Source organism: Miniopterus natalensis, chromosome 5 (assembly GCF_054644295.1).
Source record: "Miniopterus natalensis isolate mMinNat1 chromosome 5, mMinNat1.hap1, whole genome shotgun sequence".
Lineage (NCBI taxonomy): Eukaryota > Metazoa > Chordata > Mammalia > Chiroptera > Miniopteridae > Miniopterus > Miniopterus natalensis.
Genome location: NC_142085.1, coordinates 88,221,634 through 88,236,262, shown reverse-complemented (window position 1 = coordinate 88,236,262; position 14,629 = coordinate 88,221,634).

The following is a 14,629-nucleotide window of genomic DNA, read 5'->3' as shown; positions in this document are numbered from 1 at the left end:
AAGAAGGCAATCTTCTTTGTTCAAAGATTATAAGACTTGCCCAGCCGGGCGTGGCTCAGCGGTTGAGTGTCGACCTAGGATCCAGGTGGTCAGGGTTTGATTCCCGGTCAGGGCACATGCCTGGGGTGTGGGCTCCATTCCCAGTCGGGGGCGTGCAGGAGGCAGCCGATCAATGACTCTCTCATCATTGATGTTTCTATCTCTCTCCCTCTCCTTTCCTCTCCCTGAAATCAATAAAGATATATTTTAAAAAATATAAGGCTGACGAAGGTAAAACTTTCCTATCTAGAAATCAGAAGTCTCTCCCTCTTCCTCACTCCAAGTCAGCAGAGGCCCGAAGACCTTCACACCCACGGTCGGGTGAGTGACACTTTTCCTGGGCCGCCTACCTGTTCACACCCCAGCGGTTCACGCAGCCCCGTTGGGCAAACGCAGCCCCGGACCAGCGCTGAAGTACAGCAACTGGATGAGCTGGCGCAGCTGGAGCAAACTGCACCGTAAACAGCTCGCGCATCTCAATGAGCCGGCTGCTGGTCAGGGCCCCGGGACGTGGCTTCTCTAGCGGGTTACCGTCACGGTGCCGAGGCGACGGAGACGCCGGCGTGCAATCCATTTGGCAACTGGCGCGAGGAGCCACGCCGTGTGCCGGCTGGGAGGGGGGCACTGTGCAAGGGGGGGTCACAGGCACAAAGACAAGACCGTCCGACCGAGGGGGAGTGGAAGGCAAAACAGGCACTAGAAACATCTCCGCCTAAATCACAGACGTGGGGTATGAAAGAGTGACATTAGTAAGTGACCGTGCATCCAGGAAAGGGTCACCAGATGGCAGGGGGGTGAGAAACGAAGTCATGCGAAGAATTCTCAGAAGAGGAGGGTTTAGCTTTCCTGGAAACCAGGGGACATGAAGGGCGTGGGGCACGTGCGGGTGGGGGTGGTCGATGTGGGGGAGCGTAACGTGGCTGCCATGCTCAGTTACTGGACAGCAGGCGTGAAACACCGACTCTTCCTCTGCTGACTTGGAGTGAGGAAGAGGGAGGGCTTCTGACTGCCCTGTTCTCCAACTTCTGTTTTCTAGACAGGAAAATTTGCCTTCGTCACTCTCATAATCTGTGTTCCTGAGGCCAACCCTAGAGCCAGTGGCAGGAACCTGTGGCTGCGGGAGGGCCTTCCCTACGCAGTCCATGTGCTCCTCCGCCTGCCCCCAGCCCCTGCAGTTATGTAGGATCGTGGACAACCTCAAACCCCTCTTCCAATCTTTCAGCGAAATCTTCAGTTTGTCCTGCAAGTTATATCCAGAATGGAACCCCGCTCAGCACCTCCACTGCTACAGCTGGTCTCAGCTGCCGACATCGCCCAGCTGGGTCTGTCGCAAGACCTGCTCTCCCGACTCCCCTGGTCTCCCTGCAGTCTCCTCAGCACAGCAGCAGGATGATCCTTCCTCTCCTCAAAACACCCCCAGCTCACACAGGGCCAAAATCAAAGTCCTAAGATAGCCTAAAAGGTTAGTCGGGGCCCAGCACTCCGTCACTCTCTCTGATCACCTCTACCCAACTCCCCACCTGCTCTCCAAGCTCCAGCCACTCTGGCCTCCTTGTCATGTTTCCAATCGCCCAACAGGGTCCTGCCTCAGGGCCTTTGCATTTGCTGCTGCCTCTCTTGCAACACTCGCCAGGTACCGACAAGGCTTGCTTTAGCCTCTGCCCAAGTGCGACCTTCTCAGGGAGGCCTTACCTGACTCCCTGATGTCAAACAGCAGCCCCGACACCCGATGCCTTTTCCTGGAGAGTAGGAATCTCTCCTGGGCATATGGCAAGTTTACCTGCCATTTGTTTATTGTCATATTTTTTCTCCCTCCACTAGAATGTATGCTCTGTGAGGACAGAGACATTGCTGAGCCTGGCACAGTCTCTGGCATACAATGAGTCAAATATCTGTTGCATAAATAAATGAAGGCAATAAATGGTAAAAAAGAACACTTACGTGCAGCGTTCACCTCGTCGCCACAGGCAGGTTATTTGGAAGCTGGGACTGAGTGATTACCTGCCTTATCTATCTCACCGGACGGCTGTGAGGCAATGATCTGTGAAAGACACTGCAGATGCCGGTGGCAGAGAGCGGACAGAGGGGGGCGCTGCCTCCTCCTGGCCCGGGGGCGCACCTGTCCTTCACTGATGTGCTGTTCGTAAGAGCAGCACGGCCGCACGGCTCTGGGGCTGTGCACCGCTCCAGAAGCGAAGGGAGCCCGGGCAGCGGGGGGCTCAGGGCCACCAGCCCGGCATCAGCTGGCTTGTCTGCTTCTCAGTCACCGGGACAAGTCCTACGGCACTGGGACAGCTGAGGCAATCTCCGGACGGCTCCAGAAAGCAACCGGGAGCCTATGATCGTTCGCTGACGTGGTAACCGCCAGGGTGGGTGCGGCACTTCGTGGACGTCATTTCTAACCTCACAGCAACCACAGGCTTGAAGGTGCACCTTCTGAGGCGAGCACCGAGGGCCCACATCCCAGCTCCCTTCTGCTGTGCTGTCCTGTGCCCTGTAGGGAGGCCTCATCCCCCCAACTCTTCATGCCATAAAGAACGCCCTTTTAGCTGGTTTTTTAAACTATAACTTTTAAAATATACACATTGATAGACTTTGCCCTGGCCACATAGGTTTAAACTACATAGAAAAGAAACATTTGACTCCATTTAGATTACACGTGAAAAACACCCAATTAAGTCACTCCTCCGTTCCTTCATAATTCAACAATCGTTTGGAGTTCTGACTGTGTGCCAGGCACTGGAGAGATAGCAACAAACAAACAGAAAAATAAGAGTCTATCTTCATTTAGCTTCCATTCTAGTGATTAGGACCATAAACGTAATCCATAAACCATAAATACAGAAATAAATACGGTGTGTCAGAAGGTGGAACGTGCCGGGAATAGAGCAAGGAAAGGGGGTGAGGTGTGCGGGGTGGGGCCGAACATGGTGGTTTTAAACTGAGTGGCCATGGTCAGCCTCATTGAGCAGGTGAGAGTAGAGAAAAGCCTTGAAGGAGAGAAGGTCACGGCCATGTGGCACCTGGCAGGAGGTTCCAGGTGGGGCCAGTGACCAGCACAGGGAACTGGGGGAGGGGGGAGCCTGGTGGAGTAGAGAGGCGAGTGTGACTGCAGGGACTTTGCATTCTAGGCATCACTCTGGCCGCTGTGACGGGAACCAGTGTGGAACTAAGGGGCCAATTAGGAAGTCAGAGCACAGTCCTGGTGGAGGAAGAGCCATGCCTGGGGTCAGGGTCAGGGTCAGAGTCAGGGTCAGGGTCAGGGTGGGGAGAAGCAGTTATTCTGATGTAGTGATATAGGGTGTCCCAAAGAAGTACACACACACTCAGAATAATTATAAAGACAGTGTTTATTAAAATACATTTCATTTTCAAAATTGAGCTATCAGCTGTTAAATGTGTATACATTTTGGGGGACACCCTGTATTCAGGATTAGCACTAGCTAAGCTGGAGACTGCCCTCTGCAGTAGCCTGCCCAGTAGCAAGAGCGTGAGAAATTCCTTTAACCATCTCGCCGAGTTGTTTTTATCCACAGAAACGTCACCTGTGCGCGTTGCGTCACACAGCCCTGTGTGAGCAAGGAACACCCGCAGTCACCTTAAGACGGTTATTACCAATCAGGGCAAAACCAGCGGGTTTCTCAGCTTGTTTAAAACCAGCGAGAGGCATGAACACTTTCTTTTCTAGTTAAACTTTCAACAGTGGACGGCCCCAGGAAGTCACAATAAACCTACGGAGAGATGTGCCAGAGGTTCCTGCCAGAGTCAAACACATGCAGCCTGGAGGAAAGGGGTTACTGTCTGAATGTGGGGGTGAATGTCCCCCACGATCAAGGAATGTGCCCTCAAGGTTTGCTCACACAAAGATGCCTCTGAGCTCACATCCTTGTTTGTGGAGCACAATGACACGCTGTGAGAATAGGAAAAAGCTGGAAGCAGGATGAACGCAGGGCTCCGTAGGGACAGAGACACGGCCACGGATGGGAGTGCAGCTCACGAAGCTGCCTGGGGAGAGGCCCACGCTGAGCACATGGAACTGACGTCTCCTCGGACCCGTTTCTCTTCCTGACCGACCGCTGCAGCCCTGAGACTGAGGACAACGGCTGTGGCTCAGGGAAACACAGCCAGCTTCCCCCTGAGAGGGTTTCCCTTTGACTCAGGATGTCCACAGACATCAGAAAGCTGGAAACAGTGGAAAGGTTGATGCACGTGTACGCAGAGTGTGGGCTTTCCGTTTTCCTGAGGGGTTTTTCCTTCCTGACCAAGTGTTTAAGGTGTTACTATTTTTCTCTTTTGACCAGTCCCATAAAATGTCTCCCTTTCTTGTAAATGTCAGGAGTGGGCAGGGCCTCAGCATCCCTACCTGTCCAAATTCCTAACCACACGTGATGGCCAGGAGCGGGGCATGGCCCGGGCTGTGTGCGCCCACAGTGCCACTGCTCACTCCTCGGAGCTCAGCCCCGGCTTCGGTAGCAGCCGCCCTCCCACTCGCGCCCTTCCCTCCACTTCGGCTGGCGAGGTGCAGAGGCTCACCCTCTCTTACCCAATCGGGGCCCCTCCCTAGGAACCCACGCCGGCTGCCCTCCCCCGCCAGGCTGAGTTGGGCTGCTGGGGTGTCCTCCCAACACCTGGGGCGCGCACGAAGATACACACTCCACCCCAAACTGCGGTCATTGGCCTGCAGCCCCAGCTCTCCCCTGGCTTTCGACTCGGAGAGGCCTGGGATGGCCTGGCCCACCCTGCGCGTGTGCGCCCCGCACGGCCCCGAGAGGCAGCAGGGCATCCCTGCCCATGTGTCTAGCGGACGGACGATCACTGCAGACGGCACACGTGGGCGCCGCGATGTCATCACAGGTGGGAGTAAAATCGTGGGGGTCCGTGCTCCCAGAGCAGGGGCAATGGATCTCAGCTTCCTGAAAGGTGCTGGTCCGGGCCGGCAGATAATCACACCCCAAACCGGCTCTGTGTTCAAACCCTGTGGTTCCCACTGCGTCATCACTGAGGACACAGAATCAATGCCTGCTCTGGCCAACTATTTCAAGTGCTACGCAACAGCACAGCTCTAGTCCTGAGTCAGAGCCTAACTTGTCAAAATAGCTGGAGATAAAGGCACCTGGCCAGATTCCATGAATGACGCCCTGCCTGGTGAGGCCACCCTTCAAAATAGCAGAGTACCAAAATGACACGCATTCACCTTCAAATACCCTCACAGTATGCTCCTTTCTCCGAGTGGGTCTGCCTACCTTCAAAATTAGTTGCTGTTTCGTAAACACGGCTGGGAAATCTAAGGAGGGCTTTGCACAGAGGGAAACCTCAAGAAGTGTTTGGATAGAAAGCAGGGGCGGCCAGGTTTTAAAATGGTTACCCAAGAGACCAAACTACCTATCGATCACCTGCAACATTTATAAATGAACACTGACTTACTTCTCCAACCACGTGCAAGCTGAACTTCAACTTACAAGCGATGTGATCACCGTGTAGAAGTTTGTGAAGTCATTTTATTGGGGGGGGGGAGGAAGCCATGACAACTGCCAGCAAACTCCTACAATGCAAACATACAGGGTGTCCCCAAAAATGTATACACACTTAACAGCTGCTAGCTCAATTGATGTTTCTTTCTTTTCAGATTTAACCCATTGGAATGAATAATTATTCAAAGTATGCACATTTTGGGGGGACACCCACTGTACACCACTTCTCTTAACAGAGCACACCCCCTTCAGCCTCAGCACAGGGAGCGTTCGGGGGTTTTACACGGTCCGGTACTCCAGTTGTGTTTATTTACAATATGGGCGCGGGATAAGTATCGGGTGGGTTCACATTCTATACCCCCACGCCAGGCTTTCCTTTCCGCCCGGACCTCTTTCTACCCTCCTTCTGCACCCCAGACTTTAAAAGTGTGTCTTGTCAAATTGTGACAAATTGTTCCCTGAATGGCAAAGCCCTTGCTAACTAGAAGGAGCCGCAGCCTCCTCTAAGTACATCCTTTATGTACCCGATTGAATCTACTCTTTGTACCTCTATAACCTTGAGGGGGGAAAAGCAGGGAGGGGGTTCAGCAAAACTGTTGGCTCCTTCCCAGGAAGGCTCGGACATATTTTAAAAAACATTTTTAAATGAAATGTTGCTCTTCAATTTAAAAAGTGAAACAGTATAGTCTGGTGCAGAACTCATCTAAAAATAGGCCTTGGGTCTGAAGAAGCTTTCTGCCCCGCAACACTACGCTGTGTGTTTGTGTGTTTGCGCCCCTGCCCACACGTGCCCGTGTGTTGTACCACATGGTTGGAAAATGGTAACTTTGGCTCAAATATTTAAAAAAAAATCTTAACAAGAGGCCTTGGGTGAACTTCAACAAAAACTAAAGGCTAAATGTTGAAATGCTTTCAAAAAATTGTACACATAGTAGTGATTTTGTTTCATAAACACAAAAAGTATATAATATATAATTAAGCAAAATGAATCTGACTTTATATATCTAGAACAAAAGCATTTTAGAATGTTTTGTGAAGCCTGAGTACGTTTTTGAATTACCAGGCATCTTGAATGTCACTCTATATTTCTAGATCTTCCCTTGCTGTTTCGTTGCTCAAATGTGTACTTAAGGTCCCAGGAAATTCTGACATTCAAAACACACTGTTATATGGACCCAAAGAGGCAAAGAAGTCAATAGCAACTATGGCAATTTATGGTCGTAATACCTCAAATCTCTTCGATCAATGCTAAGCAAACCCGCTTACACATATGTTCACTGTAATGAGAACAAGGGGACATGTAAACTGACATACCCAACTGTCAGTTTTCCCATGTATTCCTCAAAAGAATGTCAAAGTAAACGCATTGGAAATATAAAAGAAAGGTACATAAACAGTTCCCTAGTGCCATCTCCCATACAGCTTCAGAGAATTCACTGCCCTCAATCTTCTTACCGAAATAGGGAAAGCCAACTTACTGTCAATTGCATTTTTAAAAATATGTATTTATTGATTTCAGAGAGAGAAAGGGAGGGGGAAAGAGAGAGAAAAACATCAATGATGAGAGAGTCATTGATCGGCTGCCTCCTGCACGCCCCTCAGTGGGGATCAAGCCTGCAACCCGGGCATGTGCCCCGACTGGGAACACAACCCAGGCATACACCCTGACCGGGAACCGAACGGGGACCTCCCGGATCCTAGGTCGATGGCCAACCTCTGAGCCACACCGGCTGGGCTACCAACTGCATTTTATAGTCTTTTTTTATTTATTACCAAAACCTCCCCTTCAATAATCCAGGGAAAAAGAAGATGGGTCGAAACAGAGGCAGGAAAAAAATACCAACGAAGAAATAGGAGCCTAGTCTGAGCTCACGCTGAAAGAAAATCTCGACAGAATGGCTGTGGAGGGCCGCGTGGACCCGACACGCAGGGGGCGAGGGGCAGAGCGCGGAGCGAGTGGACGCGCCTGGGCCTGAGGAAAGCCTCCTGGTCCCGGAAAGGAAAGGAAACAGCGAGGCCCTGCGAGGAGCAAAGCAGCAGTCAGGCGATTTTAAAGAAAACAAATGGGGAGCCTTTCTAAAGAAGAAACAGAAAAAGGAAATGAGCTATTATAATTCGTTACATCTCTAATTCCAGGGAAACTCTCTTAAGCAGGGCCGCGGAGAGAGCCTGTGAGCCCCCGGGAGGTGAGCGGGGCAAGGCCGCCAGGACAGGAGAATCCCTCTTAACCGGGAGGCCGCGGGGTGACGGTCCCCACGCACAGCAGGACAAGTACTGAGAAACAGTCAGATACGCATTAGACCAAAGTCAAAGAGAGACAAGCAAGGACGGGTAGATTAAAATCAGGGTCCACACCCACCCAGTGAACTGTTTCTAGGTTCTTTTTCAACTTTAAGAGCTGCTTATAAGAAGTTAACTCAATACCTGCATGGCTGGTCCAACTGAGATGATATAATTTCACGGCTTTTCTAATAAAACTGCTACCAAAAATCCTTGATGGCCGGCTTCAGACACTGAGCCCAAAGTGCCCGATCCTTCCGCTCCTGTGACCCGCTGCTGCTGCGGTCCCATCAAGCGTCGCACAGAACACTCCCTCCAAGCCGGCCTCGCACCCACAAAGACCAACCCCACAAACTTTGTCCCTTCCGAAAGAAAAAATAAACACGTGGAACTACATCCATCAAACCAAAAAGCCTTTGCACAGCAAAAAAAATAATAATAAACAAAACCAAAAGACAGACTGAATAGAAGATATTCGCCAATGATACATCTGATAAGGGGTTAATATCCAAGATATACAAGAAACTCATACAAGTTAACTCCAAAAAAAACAAACAACCTGATTTAAAAATGGGCAGAGTACTTGAATAGATATATCTCCAAAAAAGGCATACAGATGGCCAATAGATACCCGAAAAGATGCTCAGTGTCACTAATCATCAAGGAAATGCAGATCAAAACCACAATGGCATGTCACCTCTCGCCTGTCAGAGTGGCTACCCTCAGTAAGCCCACAAACAGCAAGTGCTGGCGAGGGTGTGGAGAAAAGGGGACCCTCGTGCACTGTTGGTGGGCATGCAGATTGGTGCAGCCACTGTGGAAAACAGCATGAAACTTCCTCAAAAAATTAAAAATAGAATTACCCTATAACTTAGCGAAACCCAAAAGTGTACTTCAAAAAGATATATGCATCCCTATGTTCACTGCAGAATTATTTACAATAGCCAAGATATGGAAGCAATCTAAGTGTCCATCGACAGACAAATAAAGAAAGAAAAAGTGGTACATGTATACAATGGAATATTACTTGGCCATAAAAAAGAATGAAATCTTGCCATTTGGGACAGCATGGATGGACCCAGAGGGTATTATGCTAAGTGACATAAGTCAGAGAAAAATAAATGCCATTATGCTTTCACTTATATGTGGAATCTAAAAACCAAAATAAATGAACAAAGAAAATAGAAACAAACTCATAGATACAGAAAACAAACTGATGGTTGCCAAATGGGAGGGGAGTTGGGGGGACTGATGAAAACGATGAAGGAATTAAGAAGTTGTATTGATAGTTATAAATAGTCATGGGATGTAAAGTACAGTCATTAACACTGTAATAACCACGTATGGTGCTAGGTGGGTAGTAGACTTAACAGGATGGTCACCTCATAAGTTATATAAATGTCTAATCACTGTGCTGTATACCTGAAACTAATATAAAATTGTATGTCAACTGTAATTGAAAAACAAAAAAATTTTAAAAATAAATTAAAAAATTTGTCCCTTAAGGAGCTCTGTTGGGGAAGTTCCCCTTCTTCTTGGGGCGAGCCCAGATGTCCGCCTAGATGGTAACTTCCAGGTTTTTGTGTGTGTTTATGTAACCACGAAAACATGCACTACTTTTGTTCTTGTTTATTTCACAGGTAACATAATCCGTTTTTCTTTTTCTTTTTTTAATTAAAAAAGGTGTTAGTGATGGGCAATAAAAGTATCAACTGGATACAGTGTATACTACACCTTTCCTTCTGGAGGTGCCCTTCTGTCTGCTTGCAAGCGTCCACACACACATCTATGGGCCAAGCTCCTAGATGCAGTGACGTGAGAAACTGGATGCTTTCCAATTACTAGGCATCTCGGCACGCTCGGGAGTATTAATTTTACTCCACTTATTACACTAATTTACCGAAGCTGAACTTCAGAAGAGTGGAGAATAAATATTTAAAAAACTGGTCTAAGTAAAACAGTCTCTATTTTATTTCTTCTTCTGTCAAAGAGGGGAGAGAGATTTAAAAAGAAATTAGGAGGTAACTATGAAGTAACCAGCTCACAGCTCTAAGTCAGGGAAAAGGCCATTTCACCTGTGTTTCTATGGAAGGCGCAGCGGACAGAGCCTATGAACACCAATGTTTGAGAGCAGGTAAGTCCCCCTCACCAGGGGTCAATGTTTCCTATGCTAAGCTACTCCCTGCCGTTTAAATCGGATCCAATGCACAAATGCTGTTTTGCACAGCCTTCCAGGAACACAGCTACTACATAAAACCAGGTAAAAGTCTGCAGAAGGGAGGCGACAAAGTCAGAATGGGCATGTTAGGCAGGCACAGGGCCTGTTCAATCGGCTTTTGCGGGGTCTGATTTCTCTGGTAAAAATACAGGTCCTCACACCCTGACCCTCTCTTCTGCTTGACCGACCCTGCCCGGGTCTGCACAGCCCGCACCAAAAAGCTGGTGAAACAGAAAAAGGCAGAATGGCGCCTCCTCCAAGCGTCTCCTACCCCGGCCAATGCCGCAGAGGCTCAAGGCTCCAGGCTGGAGCGCCAAGGCCCCGCATCCACGCGCCTGGGGAGAGAAAACTCAAGGAAACCTTATGAAACCTTCCCCTTTTCTGTTTCTTTCCTTGATTGTCCATAACCATAAATGCCTTTCAGGACATCAGTTTGCTAAGCAGCCAGCAACTCGTGGGCAAGGAATCCTAAAAAATTTAGGAATCCTAAAAAATCAGGTTGCTCCCGCGGCCCCGAGACTCTGAGGGAAGGCGGGGAGCCTGCCCGCATCTCCAGTTCCCTCGGAAGCATCAATTGCCCCCAGCAGGTGGCCAGGTGCCTGCGCGCACCCCGCCTTTGAATTCTTTCCTTTGCAGCCCCCCGGCCCGCCCCCACTCGCCCGTCTACGCACCGTCGGCAGCCGCGGGAGGGAAGGGACCTGTCTGCGGGTGAAGTCACGGAGGGCGAACCCGCGCGGCCCCGTGACCCGGAGCCTCCCACCCCATCCGGGGCGGGGAGCGCGCGGCTGCGGGGAGGACGGGTCTGCCGCCCCCTGCCGGCGCCCGTCGGTATTTGCGTTTGCTCGGCAGCGTTTGCAGAAAGCAGCGCCCTCCCAACCGCGCGGCGGAGACAACAGGCGGTTTGCGCTCCTGCGGGTCGGAGCGAAGTAAGCGCGTCGGAGCCTCTGCCCAGAGCCGCTGGGGGCGCCCCGGGGGAGGTCGTTTCAGCGCAGCCTCTGGACTCCCCGAGCTCGCGCATGAAGCCAGCTTTTTCCACATTAAGCACGTGACATAACCCGCTTTACCCCCTAGGGTTCACCCAGCTCTCCAGAGGGGCGAGCCTCTGCAAAATCAGGCTCACAAAGACATGTTTTTAGGATTCCTTGCTGGCTGCTTAGCAAACTGACGTCCTGAAAGGCATTTATGGATGTGGACATTCAAGGAAAGAAACCGAAAAGGAAAGGTTTCGTTCCATTGAACAGGTATTTACCTGAGCGCCAGCACGCCCCCTGCAGGTGTGGCGATGTAAAATGCAAGCAGAGGACAGTGTGAGCCCTCCAGTTTAACTCCTGCTTGGTGATGTTCATCCTAAAAAAAAAAAAAAAAAGCAGCAATCAGAACTCTGCCCAGCCCAGTGGCAAGCTCAGTGCAAGACACTGAAATGTGCAAAGCCAGGCAGAGTCCCTGGGCAGTGACCCAAGGGTCAGTTTCCCTCCCTGGGCTGGTCCAGGCAGCACACTGGAGGCCCTGGACTCCTGCTCGGATTCTGCACTTTCTCCCAGTGCTTGGTGCTGCCTCATTGCTAGGGCTTCCAGGATGATCATAGAGCTCAGCTCATGCAGTAGGTGCTCAATAAATGCTCATCCTGGGGGCTGCCGTTGGTGACTGTGGTGATGATGGGAAGCTGGGGCTCTGCAGCAGTGAGGCTGAGGGCTGAAGGGCCTGACTCTGGCATTCAATGCCCCTGCTCTATCCAGCCTCATTAGCTGTGAGACTCAGGGCCAGTGACTGAGACCATCTCCTGGCTTCTCTATCAGTAAAATACAAAGGATAATAGTCGTAGCTTCTCCTTCGGGTCAGAGTGAGAAGTAAATGGATATAGTGCTAGGAAGGGTGCCTCGCACTAAGCGGGTGCTCAGCCAAGCCTCGCTGTGATTGCTGTGGTGGCTGCTGTGCCTCTTCCCAGCAGCAGGTGGCGATGTGGTGGTTACAAGCGGGCATTTGAGACCCAGGTCCTTGGGTGGGAACCTGCTCTGCCACTTTCCGTCGACATAACTGTGGGCAAGTGAGTTTCAACCTCCTGATCTATAAAGTGGTAATAATAATAGAGGAAAGCCTGGTGATTATAGCATGACCTGGGTTTTACTGTCCTGACTTCATTGTGGTGTTTGGTGCCACAGAGTGGACAAGCCTGAAATGAATGGCAGCTGGTAGTGAAATAAATTTTATTTTAAACAGGATGTTTAGCCACCGAGGCTTAATTGTCCCCTGAGGTGATAACGTCTTTGTCTTGATTCACTTTGCCACTTATCTGCACATCAGAAGGTTGATTCTTAGTGAGTGGCCAGTGCCTGAGCTGCAAGATACCTTCCCTGAAGGTCTGTGATGTCTCAGCACTTTCCTTTGCTCCCAGAGATTTCTGCAACTTTCCAGTGCAGACATTTCTGAAGGGCCTCGGGGGCTTTTGGCGCTAATTACCCCTGATTACACCCCGGGTGGTGGAAAGACTTCTCAGAGAACCAAAGGCAGTGACCTTTCTGCTCCTGTGTGAGTCATATATTGGAACTTGCTTTTGTCAAGTAGGTCAGATAAAACTGGACAGTGTTGGCAATAATCCATCTTTCCCTGGGTGATGGGAGGATTCTAGAAGGAATTGGGGCAGAGAACCTCAACAAGAGGCTTGGAGTAAGATACCGCTGGTCAGCTACCCCTTGTCTACAGTTCCTTTGAAAACAATATTCATATCCAACGTATTGAACTGAAATGTCGACTCAGCTGATTTCTTTTTCTCTTTGGTCACCCTCAGGGGGCTCAGGAAACTAAATTGGACTGAGTCAGAACACGGTTTTTTTAAATCCAGGGAAGTACTTCTGTCACTGTGCTGCAGGACTCAGAGCTGGAGAAACTATTCTTTTATGAAGGTCCACTGACCCTAGAAAAGAAAAAGACTCTTTCTCCACAAATGGCAACCTTTCCTTTTCCAAGGAGCCTGGAGTTCTCCAAGTTTGTGGTACCCCCTGCCTTTAGAGGCACGTCTTGGCTTTTAGGTTAAAATCCACAATATTTAGCAAGTGATCACCCCCCCCCCGGCCATCATCTGTCCCCAGTCTAATATTCCATTCCTGTCCCCTCCCCTAATGCTCCTCATTTGCTTCTCTTGTTCTAACCAGGGTTGCAAACTCAGATGCCTTCAAGGGCCAGGCACAAATTCTTGAGAGAGCCAAATACAATTTTTTAAAGCACAGTCATTAGCAAACTAAATCCTTGTCGTTCATCATTGTCACTCCTACCTGCCATAGGAAACCAAGCTCACTGTCACTCTCTTCTTGGAGCTCCCTCCACTGTCCCCACCCAAACTCAGCCAGAGTCTCTCAGGTGCTCCAAACATAGCCAGGTGAGGCCAGCATCCCTCCAACCATCAGAGTCGGGCAGTTTCCAGCAGGAAAGAGGTGCCAGAAGTCAAATCATCGGCCTGCCCCCTGGGACAGGGCACCCATGGAAACAAGATCAAACCAGGTCACAGGGGGCCCTCCTGAGAGGCTGGAGGGGCTGCTGGGTGCTAGAGTCCAGACCCCATCTCTGGGCAGCCATCCCCTTGTGTTTCTCTCGGGCCCTCTGTGACCCTCCTCACGGACTGTTTAAGCACCAGGTCCCCGCTCACAACCCCTGGGACCCTACATCTCCAGCCCACACCTGTGTCCTGAGCCCTACACCAGGCATTAGTAAACTTTTTTTGCAAAAATTCAGATAGTCAATATTTTATAGGCTTGCTGGCCTCTGTGACCTCCACTGAGCTTGGCCATGGTCGTGCAAATGCAGCCACAGCCAATGGTCAAGACAGCGCGGCTGTGTGACAATACAATTTTATTTACGAACAGGAGGCATATTTACATATATACAAATATATACAGATATGGACATATATTGTTACTTTTTACTTTGAAATAATTATAAACACACTTGAAATTACAAAACTAGCACTGAGAAGTCCCCATCACTAGTAAGTGTACCCACGAGCCCGCCACCCAGACTAAAGGAACATCTCAGCCAACTATCAAGTTCATTGTCAACACCAGGAATTTGCCATTGGTACCCCGTGTTGAACTGGTCCATGACCTTGCTGAGATGTTGCCAGTTTTTACACGCACTCATTTTTTTCTTAAAAGATTTTAATGCTTTCTGCATGCCTTGTCTCTTCCAAGTGCAGTGGGGAAAGATTTTTGTCTTAATTAGCTTACTAAGCCTTAGAGAATAACAAATTTTAGAGGCAGGAGGGACCATTTGGTTTCTCTCTTTGACTTATGCAGTGAATTGGATGCAAAGGGATACTTGCCTGGGTCTCTGCGGAGTCCCAATGTGGACTCAGGAATGTAGCTTCTCTGCTAATATTTATCTTAAGCTTATGACAAGACTGACGAGGAGATGTCCAATGAAGGGTGATTGTTTTTCAAAAATGAATGACTACCTCTATTTGTGCAAGCAAAGCTCAGTTACGAAAATAACCAGCTTGCTGAACGTGGAACTAGACAATCAGGTCTTAGGCGGTGCTCGGACAGGTTACAGTTTAACCCTGTGCTAACCCAGCGCTAACCCAGCGGCCTTGCTATCGCTTTGCGGGAGCTGAGGGCGGAGAAGCTTTTCA